The 14,705-nt window shown below is 40.0% G+C and overlaps 1 long non-coding RNA gene across 1 annotated transcript in view; it reads right to left on the bottom strand.

Annotated features, from left to right (window-relative positions):
* Positions 1-205: 205 nt before the first annotated feature.
* Positions 206-14,705, bottom strand: part of LOC138249100 (uncharacterized) — a 133,078-nt gene continuing 118,578 nt past the window's right edge. The window contains exons 2-3 of the long non-coding RNA XR_011194716.1: positions 1,834-2,176; positions 206-923 (exon numbers count right to left, since the gene is read on the bottom strand). This is a non-coding gene — a long non-coding RNA (uncharacterized lncRNA). The remainder of the gene's footprint in view (positions 924-1,833; positions 2,177-14,705) is intronic.

Genomic DNA, 14,705 nt, shown 5'->3' with positions numbered 1-14,705 from the left:
TGAGAAGAGGAAACTGTGGTCAAACATCCAGACCAAAATATGCGTAGTGGGTGTTGCGCTCCGTCGAGGAGATACGCAAGCGCTGGTACGACTTGTGTTCACGTGCCAAAGAGAGGGTAGCAAGCAGGCTGAAGGAGGCAAGGAGCACCAGAGGAGGACCACCCACCCAGACACCATCTACACCAATGGAAGACATGGTGGAGTCCACACTGCTTCCTGAAGCTGTCAGTGGTGTCACTGACATTGACACCTCAGGCGCACCCAGCACTAGCAAAGGTAAGGGCAGTAATGATGTGTTTCCCCATATGTGCATGTGCAAATGGCTCTTAGAAAATAGCAATGGCACTATGCAGTGTGATAAGTAGTCCATGCCACATCGTACATACAACACAACAATGCCTTATGGGAGTGGTAGTCCACACTCATAAAGTGAAACTACCACATAAATAGCAAGATAGTGAAAAAACAAACAGAGAAACAACACAAAGACTTTCAGTGATACTATGGCAGTGTAAATGTAATACTATTATGCAACTATTTGAGTACTAATTCAAGAATGACATGCTGCACATTGTTGTTGCAGATGTTCCGGGCTCTGACACAGCAGAAGGTGGAAATGTGGGGGATAGCGAAACTCAGCCACAGTCCGACTCAAACACCAGTTAGTTCTTCAAACAAGCACCAACTAGACACAGGGCAAGAGTGCTACCTCACCCTGAGTATGACCTGGACTCTGATGAAATGCCGGATGAAGTACCCACACCAGCCCAGAGGCTAGAAGCACTGACAGACAGCAGTCCCTGCCCCAGCGTCAGACCACTCCTCTCAGGAGGCGTCGCGAAGCAAGCAGACAGTGCACAGAGGAAGGGAAGGGCCCATCACTGTTTGGTGGCCTTGAGGCTTCCATGCAGAAAGTGCAGCACCTGAAATGTAAAAACATGAGGTCAATGCACAGGCAGTTGGTGTCAATCGATCATAACATGGCCGCAATGCACAGGCAGTTTGAGTCTCAAAATAACAATATGGGATCAATGCACAAGCAGGTGGATGCACTCAATGAAAACATAGGATCAATGTACAAGCAGTTTGAATCTCTCAATAAAACATGGGATCAGTGCACAAGCAGTTTGAGTCTCTCAATGAAAACATGTGCAAGCTGCATGAGGGACAGCAAACAGCAGCACAATACGCAAAGGAGGTGACAAACGCCATTAGGGAACTCTGCACTGTGATGCAGCAGGAACATGTCAGCCACCGTAGGGGCCATCACCAATTGATGGGCAGGTTGGATGGGTTCTGCAGATCTGTCAATCGGCTCATGACCACAACTGCTTTGGTATCACGACGTGCTGTGGGCATACAAGTGGAGATGGCACATTGCAGTCGGGACGTTGCACAAGGATTGGTGAAAATCACCAATGTTTTGGAGACAATGCAGACAGCACAGAGTGCTACAAGCAGAGAACTGGGTGGCGGGGATAGTGAGGAGCTCTCTAGCCTCAGCAGTCTCACAGCCCCTGTGATGGATCCTAGGTGTCGCAGTGCCAGACACAGTACCGTCTTGGAACCTGCTACAAGAGGTGCCACCGAGACCACTGAGCACTCAAGTGGTGCGCGTGGACGTAGGAAGTAATGTTGAGAGGTACAGGGGACTTGCATATCATGTAGCAAAGCAGTAATACTATGATCTTATAGTGTGACACCGTTACTAGCACCTGTTTGTGTATAGTGCACACCTATGTCCTAATCACACACATATTACCTGAAGTCAAGGCAATAAAGATGCTACCTACAGCAATACATAAAATTAGACGTGGTATTGTCATTACTTACATCAGAAATAGTTGTGTGTGATCTCAGCACATCTATGTCTGCCCCCTGCTGCACTGCTGCTGTCTGCTGGCTGAAGGGGTGGCAAGGGATCGTCATCCTCATCTGAGTCAGGCTCGGTGGGCTCCACAGGTATGCCCCTCGTTGTTGCAATGTAGTGCAACATGGCACAAGTAGCCATGATTTTGCATGTGGTTTCAGGGCTGTATTGTAGTGCACCACCACTCTTGTGTAGGCAAAAATGCTGCAGTTTGTCCTGTGTGCAGCATTATACCTCCTTTCGGCTGGCGTTGCAGGATTCAGTTGGCCGTCAGTATGAAGGACCGCACGGCATAGGCACTGTCTCCTAGAATGACAGGAGAGTAAAGCGAGTAATTGTTATCAGTGACATTACATATACATCGAGGCGACATTGTCAACTATAACATTATCAAATAGGTATCCTTCGCCAAACTCCCCAGCAAGTAGTCTTGTGTATATTCCACTGTGCCAAAAGATGTAGGAGTCATGTGTGCTACCTGGGTATCTGGCCACGAGATCCGTTATAATGTTGGAGGCATTGCTTATGACTTGAATGTTCATGGAATGTGTACTTTTTCAGTTCCGGTAAACATTCTCTGTGGCCGATGGTGGACAGATAGCTACAAGTGTCCCATCAATGGCGCCTATTACATGTGGGAATTGGGCAATCTGGTAGAAATTGAATTTTGTTTGTAGTAATTCCTGTGGGGTGTTGGGGAATCTTATGTGCTGTTGAATTTTGCTCAGCATGGCATTGAGAAATGCATTGAAGAAGCGTGAGAGAGCACTCTGTGAGACTCCTCCAGATGCTGCTATGACCCCTTGATAGCTTCCTGAGGCTAATAGGTGCAGGAAGCATAATACCTGCACATGGGTGGGTATACTATTGGTCCTGTGTGTGTTTTGCTGCAGTAGGGGTTTGTAGATCAGCTATCAGGTCAAGCATCATGGCTGAGCTTAACCTGCACTTATCATATATCTCCTCCTCTGTCTGGTCAAAAAGGGTAATGCGCACTCTAAAAATGCGCTCTTGTCTCCTCCTCCCTCTCTTCAAACCTGACAGGATCCTCATTCTCCTCGCCATCACGTAGAGTGCAGCTATTGTGCAGAAGAGGCTGATTCATTCTGGGCCTCTTTGTATAGGTTGCACCTACTTACCACCTGATTTCACTTCATGGTAATTTGCACGTGCAAAAAGCCATTCTGTGAATAATCGCAAATTGCGACTTTTTGATACATTGCATTGGGATACGGAATTTGTGAATCGCAGATTGTGATTCGCAAATTCACGTCGCTATTTGCGATTCGCACACACTGCGATTCGCAAATTCACATCTGTATTTGCGATTCGCATTTACTCGTTGCAGTTACAAGGAGTCGCTATTTTAGCGATTCCTTATATTTGCACAGTGAATGCCTTTCATACATCGTGAATGGAGATTTTGCATTCGCAAACGGTGGAATTTACCGGTTCACACCGTTTGCGAATGCAAAATCCTTTGGTACACCTGGCCCTTAAAGGGCTATAGTCCAGATGTGGGAATTATTGACTTTACCAACCAAGACCAAATGGATTTCTGGAATGGATGTGTGCATGGGGACAGAAAAGGTGTATACTCGACTAGTGAGTGGCCCATGAAGTTTGAGAAGGTATGGAGTCGGTGGAGGGAATTTTACAACCAGGGAATTGATCACCTACAGTCACACCTGCTTTGAGACATTGACACTGAATACCTAGACTGATATAATCAGGCAAGAGGCCAGGCTTATGATTGATCCCTTGTTCCCAGACACGCTGTAGGGGAGTTAGTTTCTCAGCCCCTGAGGGATGCAGCCTCTAGATTGTCAGTGCACCCGTGTTTTATATCAGCTAAATCCTGTTCAGAGGGATGTGATTTGTTTAATTGTACCTGCATCATATTTTATGCTAATTGTGTATCTTTATACACAAAATGCCAATTGAAAAGTTGGTATAAAAACATGTTACATGACGGGATTTTGAAAATGAGCCACACCCATTCAGCAGGTGAGTGGTAAGGGTGAGGTATGTGAATTTTGGAGCACACTGTCACAAATATTTTTCTAATGCATGTTGTGATAGAGCACTTCCGTTTACAGGTAGCACAGCTTCCAGAGAAATGCCCACAAAATGTATACTGACACAGTTTTACTGATAAAAATATATAGCACACAAATATTGTGTGATAGTTGGGTTTCAGCAAATATTTATTATTTACACATCACGAAGTAAAGTGTATTGATTTGTTTTGATCCTATTAGAATATTTTTTCTACCACACTTCAGAATTACAAAACAAGTGTTTCATTTTTGCTTCCCTAACCGCTGATATACTTTGAAATTACGGGTATTTAAGGGGTGTGTGTTAAAACACTGACATTGAACAGTTGATAGTTCATTTTACAAAATCCTATAAGATTGTAGTCAGAGAAAGATAAGCAAACACCAGTCTCCATGTTAAAATAATAAGCACCAATTTGAGAAGCTATACCCTGACATTGAACCCATTCCAAATATGGCAAGATATAAACTAAATATAAATGCATCTTTATTGCTCATTCACCTTCTGAACGCCAGCATGTTATTTTGAGGGTGCCACAGCACTCATCACCCCCAATTCAGTGCCTGTGCTTTTGGGCACTTTTTTCCCTGCATCTCTAGGGACAGTAGGCACCTCATCGGCGAAATGTCTAACTACAACGTGGGTTGCCAAATTTGCAGTGTGTGATTATTACAAAATTATCTGCACAATATATGTTACTTTTGAAGTGGTTTCCGCACTGAATTACAGTGAAGAACATACAGCGATGTCTCGAGAGCTTTGCATCATTGTAGTATTTCTTCTACGTCAATATGTGTTGTCAATTTATCTGTTCTCTGTCCAAGTTGTAGTTCTGCTTCTATGTCTCTGATATGTCCTGGTTTACTGTACAAATTGAACATGATGTGCTTCTTGATTTTCCTTTCAAAAATCAAGTATACATCTCTAACTCAAATAAAAAAACAGGTCACTTATAGTACTTTCTTTGAATATGTCATAATCGCTCCTGGAAAAAAACGTTGTAAATCAGGTCATATACGCTATACTCCCGCAAAACGCTTTGTCACACTTCAGGGCCGAATGCGCTGTTTCAGTGTGAAGTTGATTCCAAAATACTTAAATAAACAGGAGGCCATGGGGGGTCAGTGACGGTCCGTTTCCATTCATGTCGCCATCCGCCTCTGCTTGCCACTGCTTGTAAGCGTCTAAGCCTCCTTACCACAGCAACAGGTAGCGGAACTTCCTCGTGTGGCCGATAATGACAGCAGAAATGAACAAGTTTTCAAAAGGCATCCCTGAGCTATGTGGTTCCCCTGAGCCAGCTGAGGACCCCACCAGACCGATTAAGCGAATGTAAGGCTCCGAGGCTTTGTTTAGGAGAGAGATAATAACATGGCTTAATGGCAGACAGCGCGAGGCGGCTGTGAGGCCTAGGGAACTGCTAGTTAAGGATGCCTGCATGATTTAACTCACCGTCCATAAAATGTTAGATTTAGCAGGGCCTGATTACGACCTTAGCGGAGGGGATTACTCAGTCACAAACGTGATGGATATCCCGCCCGCCGTATTACAAGTTCCATTATATCCTATGGAACTTGTAATATAGCAGCCAGGATATCCGTCACGTTTGTGACAGAGCAATCTCCTCTGCCAAGGTCGTAGTCAGGTCCTTAATGTGTAAATTGTCACCAGCAAATTGTTCGACCTAATCAACAAGTTTGTAAGATCTTTCCAATATCTTCTCGGTATAAACCCTTTCTGACCCTTAAGAATGATGTCATCAATGATGAAACAACCTTTTTGCAAGTGTATCGGAGAAAACCTTAGAATCAAAAAACTTAGTACATGTAACTCCCATTTTAAAGGGTTTTTTAATTGGCTTCAAAATAACCAAAATGACAGCCTCGACCCCTGAATCTGAAAGTTTGTTTCTTGATAATATAGAGTTATATAGGTTGAATCAAACTGTGGTCGCGAGGGGCCAGATGTACAATGCTTTTTCCTGATCCCAAATGGTCTGATTCACAGAATCATGCCATTTGCGACCAGAAAAAAAGCATTTTTGGTTTTACAGACCCCATTTTGCGATTTGCTGTTAGGAAGGGGCGTGCCAAGGGTATCCCTTCCTAATAGCAAGTCACAGGGCCATGTAAGATTGTTTTGCGAACGTGAATGAGGTTGCAAAACATCTGCAGTTACCACCAACTCCAAGTTGGTGGTAACCCATTTGCAAACAGGAAATGGTCCCCCTGGGACCTCTTTCCTTTGTGAATGCAAGCAAAAATATTTTTCAGATCAGGTAGTGGTCCCACGGACCACTGCCTACTCTGAAAAAATGAAAAGATTTTTTTTTTTTAAATGCATCTTGATTTCCTTTGAGGAAAAGGGGGTGCATTAAAAAAAATAGTTGATTTAAAAAGCAGTCACAGACATGGTGGTTTGCCATCCCCAGCAGGCCACCATCCCTGTGAGTCGCAAATAGCGACCTGCCTCATAAATATTGATGAGGTAGGTCTTTGCGACCCCATTGGGAATCTCTAAATGTGTCTCAGACATATTTGTACATTTAATTTTGCGATTCTCTAATTGCGACTCGCAAAAAGTCCCTATTAGAGTCTTGAAAAATGAAATGGTCATACATCTGGCCTCAGTTCAGAAATAACCTTGTAGATCTTACGTGGCTGTCCATCTGGGCCACTTCCAAGACCAAATATAACTATTTGTGCTTTGTTGCAAACGTATAGGACAATTTAGACATTGCTTTGCTGTACATTTACCCATTTTAAAGGCTCTCTAAACTGACCTTGACTGGGAACACCTCCTCACTGACCCATGCTTGAAAAAACATACAGAGCACATCCTGCACTGCTGTTCTGGAAGAACAGATTTGTATCATATATAGACCTTATCTTTCTCTGACTGAGTTTTAGAGGCTCACAATGCCCCACTCTGCTATTGTCGCCCAGAATAATGGAATCTATGAGCTTCTCATTGCAGATGAGAAATATCATCCAGCCTGTTTCTAAACTTTGTTAGCAGCGACTCAAGTTTCTGAGTTACAGATCCCCTACCTTTCTGGTCTGTATTGCTTAATACAAACTTCTTACAGTGTCAGTGATTTGATTTTTTAGAATTTCAACAATCATTGTCGCAATCTTACTAATAGATATTTGCTTTAATACTCCCCTTAAAAAGCTTTGAACAATTTTCAGTTATTATGAGAACTTATTAATTCAGATTAATTTCTCTGTATTATTTCAAATTACTTTTTGTGTCAGAATGTCTAACAGTAGTTCTCTATTGAATGTCCAGTGCGCTTTTCCTACCTCAAAAGTAGTGTTTAATACCAAATAAACTGCAGAATTATCTAATAGTTGGGTAGGCAGATGGGCAACATCCTCTATTGCCTCTAGAAACAACCTATCAATCAAGAAAAATCTATTCTAAAAAACCTCCCATGTTTCTAAGAGTGAAACAGCCCCCGTTATTTCCTTTCTGTTTCTCTCCAAACATCACGTAAACAGGACTTGAATCATTTATAATGTTATCCTCTGGGTCTTTGGGATGTTAGTGATTGTCTAATAGTGGACCTACTCAGCGTAGTAGCCAGAAGACTATTGATATCCCCTTCTATGAAATTTTGTGCACAAAAGACCAATAATTACAAAGAACTGAAGATAAGGGACAATGATTGTTCCTATTTAGCACAAACAAAGAAACCAATGTATAAAAACTCAAAAAGAACCCAAATCTTAACTATAATCCATCCTCTAGTGTTCTCTGACTTAGTTACCAAAACATATACTTCTAAACCGGCTCTTATGAAAATAGTCATGCCTTTCGCCGGAGAAGTTTGAGTAGAGCTGTACACCCCTTGAAATCTATTTTAGGAATTCTTTACATTCCATACTAGCCAAATGAATATCTTGCAGCTGCATTATTTGCCATTTTCTCTTTTCTATGGATTGAATAATTCTACTTCTTTTTGTCTTCCCTCCTCATGGCCCATTAATGTTCTGTGATAGTGAAAGACAACGTAAGGGATATTAGGGGATAACTCTAGTTTCTGAAGTATCCATTACAGCCCAATATGACACTAAAGGGAGTCTCCTATGAAAGCTCAACAATAGATAATAATAATGACTTTTTTCCTTGTATTTGGTATTATATACCCCCACACAATAATTCACAATCACCTTGGGGACTCTCCCCTATCTAAGCACTCAATTTGTACTGGCTGAAGACCATCGCCTTCCTATAATTCGATACAATGTCTCATTAAGAAGACTGCAAAGCTTGCAGTAGGTTATCCACTTCTTCAATCCTTCATAAATTGTATATCTTATTATACCACATAATGATAGGGAATGTTGTCAGAAATTTCATCTGCACAGTTACTCCCTGTTTTTGTTTCCCCGTCTTATTTCCAAGTTCCCAATGTTTATCTTCAATTGCCTGGCAGACGTTTGAAGAATTGTACAATAACAATTCTTTAGTCTGCAAAGATTTATATTTAAAGATTGTAGTTACAATCTAACTTTGTAAGATAGAAATTTGACAAGAGTCTTGCAGGAATTCTTCCTATTTCGTGTCAAGCATAAGATTCTCTGCAATGGAGGAACCTCCTTATCCAGCCCAGGACTACTGCTGTTATTTAATAGTAAGTCTTGCAGGAACTTGATGACAATATTTGTATGGCATTATCTGTGGAATGTTACGAGCCTAAAAACTACCATGCATTGCCTGATTCACAATTGATTTCAGCTTTTCGGACACAAATTTGATATGTGCCTGGACAGCTTGTGTGCTTTTAACAATATTGACCTCAGCACCTTCCCTAAAATCTTCTAAAAGTTCTGTTCTAGAAGCCAAGTCATTGAGGATTTGCTCACAGACAAGGTAGGCAGATTGTATTTTGTCTTATTATTCTCTGAATTGTCGAATTACTCAATCACTCCTTAGATATTTTTTATAGCCTCTGTACCACTTCACCTATAGCAGATGCAGCACACCATGAAACAGCTTCATTCACTATCCCATGCCTTCTCCCTATAACCTTTTAGCTCTTTATCTTTTCTAGTCTCCACTACATCAAAAGTCTCAAACATTTTATACTAATTTTAAGTCAAAATGGAAGAGATAATTGCACATCTGGCAAAGGTATCGTTCAATAATAACAAACCAGCCTTGGAATTAATACCCTTAGTATCAAAGTTATTATATTCAGGCCTGGCTCAACTCTTTGAGAGGGGCTACCAGCATCACCATTGTTACTGTTGAATCTTTAATGCAGCTTTAGAAAACAATAATCTGAAAGGTTGGGACATCACTATTATCTTCCTCTTTATCCATCTTGTTCACTGTCGAAGATTTGGCATTTTAAGTTTAAGCTTAAAGAGAACTTTATTGATTTCTCTTTTAATGTGGGTGTTTCCAGGTATAATTATTAATCTCCCTGCCTTGTGCTGTTCTTTTGCTTTCATGTCTTGTGTCTGCCAATATCTAGTACCTGCCCCTGTTAGAGTGGGCTTCCTCAAGCCATTCAAATATTTTTAGTTGACCGCAAGGTCTTCTGCTACCAGACTTGTACCAGGGTGGTTGTCATTAAAGTATTTCTTATATCTTCTGGAAATCTATCTCTTCAACATTTGGTGATGAGTGGCTGATTCTGCATCCCGTCAGCTTTGTCAAACCAAGAGAAGGTGGTGCATCCTTCTCATGGTCCGTTTGTGACACATGCCTCAATGGCTGCCCAGTTAGCTGAAGTGAGAACTTGGGCTGGCTGCACCATGCGCCACTGCACCAATCTCACCACAGTCTGGATGCCATGCACCTTGGTGCCACTTGGGCAATCACAAGGTTGTAGGTTTAGAGCCGTGGTCTGTGATAACTCTGGGCCGCTGGAGAAATTCCTATACAGGCTCAGACATCCTCATGGTGGGTGTTGTGTTGCCCTTCTTACTGTTCATTCTGGAGCTGCACTCACAGCATTCTGGCCTGGTAAACATGGGTCTGCAAGTTTCATGCAACATGCCTCACCTATTGTGGCAAGCAGCCTGATTGCTACCAGTTCAGTTTGTTCCACCATATACCCTACCTACCTTTAACATTGGCCCTAGTGTTCTCATAACTACACTTCAGCCTTTCACTCAACATTTTGCACAGTTTACATCAACTATCTTTTGCTGCTAGACTATTTTCTATCAAGTATTCCACCGGTTAAAAATGTGGTCAATTCATTGTGTTGAAAATATTATTAAAATTGCTTCTAGTTGTCTTAGTGTTAGCATTCAAGGTTTAACATGCAAAGCTGCAACCAATCCCTACTTTTACTGGAGAGATCAGGAGAACCTAGCATGACCTAGGACACTTGGTTTAATTTACTCCACAATTATTTAATTGCAATGCCTGATTTAATGTGTCAAGAAAAAAAGCCTTATTGTTGCATCTTCTGAGTTGAGAAGTGTTAAAAATTCCCAAGCATCTTCGAATATGTTCTCTGCCTACAAGCACATTAGCAGGAGACTATGAGAACTTTGCTGAAGCAGTTGATCATCTCAAACGTCATTTTAAAGATGATCCGTGCATAATTATGTAAGGACACACATTTTATATGATATTTCAATTTACCAAATAACCTACTAAATCTTATACTGGACCTTTAAGGATTGTTTTCTTTGGAATGTGAACTTGAAGGTACTACCAAGTTATACATTAGATACTAAATAGTATTACTTTACTTTAAAAAAAAACTTTTTAGGCATTGAAATCTGACATCATCATGAGTGCTGAAGTCTCTAAACAGTCTGCACATGTAAAAGGCAATGCAATGCTAAACAGTCTGTATATATAATAGGTCTGTTGGTGACGTTTTTTTCTGTATGGAACAAATTAGGCATGGATAAGAATGATGCAAAAAACAAACAAGAAGACAAATACATTTTAGCAGTCTGCCTATCACATCTAAGTGCAACTGCTTCGGGTATGGCAATCATTCAACCACTCACAAACCCAGTCCTGCCTCTGGCAAAGAAAGTTTTAAATGCATAAAGATAGGTCATTTTGACAGTGTATGCAACAACCCTGGGTCATTCAACAATAGGAAAATAAATACTGTGCAAGATGGTGAAAAGAGTGAACCTGATGTAAGAGCGAACAGAGTTATTAGTGTAGGACACCTAACAGATGATGGCCTGCTGAGTGATAGGCAGGTATCATATTGCATTGATGGAGAGTGCATTGGCCAGCTCTGAGTGTGATATTCTAATCAGCAACAATGGCGTAATGCTCAGAGGGATTCAGAACAACTATTTTCCATTGTTTCTGATTCCTTCTTTGAGACACATTAGCGTAATAAGTCTTTGAATGACCCTTATGTCAAACAGTTATCATATGGTGGAAAATACAATTGATTTGGTGAAGTTTTTAATATTCTCTTTTCAATTCAGTGATAGAAAAAATCTTAGAAGAAATGTATGTATCAAAGAAAGGCCAGCATTCATAGTGTGGCTTTAACAAGGTAATCTGTGAATGAGATTAAGAACCGGAGGTGCGGTCCAATTGCATTTATGCATTCACCCAAACGGAAGTAATTTAAAATATTTTAGAAAGTTAAAGTTGCATATTTAGAAAAGATTTAGGATGTGGCAAGGGGTTCACTTATCACTTATCAACTCAGACTCACAGTAGATGCCATCCCAGTTAGACAGAACCTTAGGAATGTTCCCTAGATGATAAGAAAAAAGCTTTAAGTTATGTTGAAATAAATGTGAAGAGAAGGAATTATCAGCAAATGTAGGTGCCCTCAATTGTTCAATGGAGAAAAAATGAAAACTTGAGACTGCATAATTGCAAATTCATTAACCAGGCAAATTCTTTTGGAATGCCATCCCCTTTTCAAAATCCAGGGGCTACTTGCTGGAATTGGGTAATGATACTTCTAGTGGAGAAATATATTTGTTTATGAAAAAAATGATTACTTAGGCTATTGCATTTCAGATTTAGGTTTTAAACTCCAAGATTTATTGATAAAATCTATGTGATATGCACCTGAGCAAAGCAATGATGAACAGGTGGTTTCATTTATTGGCCTTTGCAAATATTATTTGCATTTTATTGATGGAGTTTCTACTCTTACCAGTTGTTTGGGAATTCGAATAGAAAACAAATGTGAAATTCAAATGGTCCCAGATGATTTTTGAGTATTTTGTAAAAATTAAGAACAAAAAATATAAGCTCCTGCTCTAACTACTTTTATTGAGAATGCTGAATGTACAAGTGCTGTTGATGCCAACAGTATTGGGCTGGACGCCGTGCTTACCCAGAGAACTAGAAGAAAAGATAACACCTTCGCTTTACCCTTCAGAATGGTATTTATATTGGAGAAGATTTACTCTATGAAAGAAAGAAAGGCATTCAGTTATAAGTGGCCAGTGGAGCATTTAAAAACAAATCCAGGGGGCAGGCATTTTTTAATCAAGGCAGATCATTAGTCTTTAATGTTTCTGTTGTTTGGTAATGTCACAGGAAGGGATACCTCTAGATCTATCAGACACTGTCTAAATGGAGTGGACTTAATTTTAATGTGGAACATATAGCTGGGTCCTAAATTGTAGAGTAGATTTTTTATCTAGATTACCTGTTCAAAGTGAAATTGATTCTCCAGAATGTGCAACAATGATTGCATGGTTGCGTCTTTCTTGGACGCTGTAGATGTGGTCAAACAATTTATCAACCAAAGTAACTGGACAAGTGCCATAGAAATTCACAAAAGTGTTGAAGAAGGTAATGAAGTCTTCCTGAGCATGTGGCATAGAGAAATATCTCTATCCAATGTTCAGCAAGTTTTTCTATGAAGTAAAGGATGGACTAGCATGTGAATGTTATCTTGTAATATGGGCTGACAAACTTGTTCTCACAGAAAGCTTTAGAATCAATGTAGTCGGAGTCGCAGATAAAGGTCATTTATGGGAAACATGCACAATAAAGTAGATTTCATTATTGGTGGCTCTACATTGTTACCATGATTAGTAGTTTTTCACAACTCTGCACATAGTATTGGAATGCTGACAAGTCTGGAAGGTCCAGAATAGCCCTCTGGAACTAGTTCATTTTCCAGCTCCATGGAAACATATGGCTATGGATATCTTGGGACTGTATCACATTGCTGAGGCTTATTTTAAATATGTATTGAGGGATTGCAAATGAGTAAAATGTAAGTTTTTCAAAGAAATATTCACAGAGAATTTGATGGATTTTTTAAAGGAATGTTCCTTTATAAAGGGGTTTCACAAGTCTATTACTGTGGACAGTGGCACTCTGTTAACTAGTTAAAATACCAAACTCATTGAAACGTGATGGGATTTTATATGCAACCAATAGTAATGGTATTGCTGAGAGAATCATCAGATTTTAATGGAAGCTGTCCAAATGATAGTAATCATAGAGACCTGTGTCCAACCTCTCCTTCAAGGAAAGGTATGTGCTTATCATCGACAACTTCATTCTACTACAATTTTCCGACCTTTTGAATCACGTTCCTTATTCTGATCTTTCCCCTAATTTGCTATCTCAGTTATTTTCACCCAAGATTGATTCCAGCATGCACAGTGAGACTAAAGTCAATGTTTATTCAAACAATAGAAGTGTAAAATGTGATTCTCCTCTAGAAGATATGAGAAGCAAAGCTTTATTGTCAAAGGATATTGGCTAAAAAGATAAAATATAAAAAATCTAGACATGTTCAAAAAAGTATGTCAACAAGTTCAAGAAGGTGGTGTACAAAGGCACATCCTTGATTGAAATCAGCAATGGTGGTGAGATTTAAACTGAAAGTATGTGTCCAGTGTGGGTTTGATAATTCTGAGGATGTTGATATCTTTTAAGAACGATTTTAATTTTAATTTTCACAATATGGAAGAAATAGAAACAGGGGATTTCAAAGTGCGTGGTCCTCAAATTGAGAACTCTGAAGTACAAGGTATTTCCGATGTTACAGGTTTTGAAGACTCTGTGACGAAGGGCATATACAAGAGTTCTGTGTTAAAGAATAAGCAAGGTCAGAAGGGTTTGCAGAGGATTCATCCTATGGATTACATCTGACAGAAGATATTATGGACAATTTGATTTTTTCATCTTCCTTTCAATCATTGTAGATGTTGTTTGTTTTATCACCTATCTTGTATAAAGGCAAGATGTGTTGTATTCTAGGCTTTATTACTTGTTCTGGCAAAACCATTTGTCTCTCTTTCTTTTGTTGTTTCCCAGCTTCCATTTCTCAAATACATCTCATGTCCTGCTCTTGTCCGGTGTTCCTCCTTATTTGTGTCTACCTCCTTGAGCCATTTGAAGCTGAGAACTTTCTTATGTTTGCTTTACATTATGGTCAGTTCAATGTGCATTGTTCTGCTATCAGTCAAATAGCTGGGTGCGTCTCAATAAACGCATACTTGTATCTTAAAGATGACTATCCATCAAATAATCTCCCTTTCTTTTTCCTTTAAAAATATCTTATATTATCTGCCCCCTTTTAACTAACTAGTATGTCTGGTTAAATTAGTCTTGGCCCTTCCCTTAGCTTATTCATGTTTTCCCTCTGGACCTCTTGCTAAAAAAATAAAATATTGGGTTGTCTACTTCTAAGCGATTTGTCAAAAAGAGGGTCTAGATTTCCTCTGAAACCTCTTGACTAAATCCTTAATGAATACTCTGATTGTGACTTTGAAATATCTTTGAATTCCTAAAGTTGAGACACTTGGCACTGCACAATCTCCCACTGCTTCTTTAGCAGAGTTGG

The sequence above is a fragment of the Pleurodeles waltl genome, chromosome 8 (genome assembly GCF_031143425.1).
Source record: "Pleurodeles waltl isolate 20211129_DDA chromosome 8, aPleWal1.hap1.20221129, whole genome shotgun sequence".
Taxonomy (NCBI): domain Eukaryota; kingdom Metazoa; phylum Chordata; class Amphibia; order Caudata; family Salamandridae; genus Pleurodeles; species Pleurodeles waltl.
The sequence above is the reverse complement of the archived record's forward strand: the minus strand, read 5'-3'. Positions and strand labels throughout refer to the sequence as shown.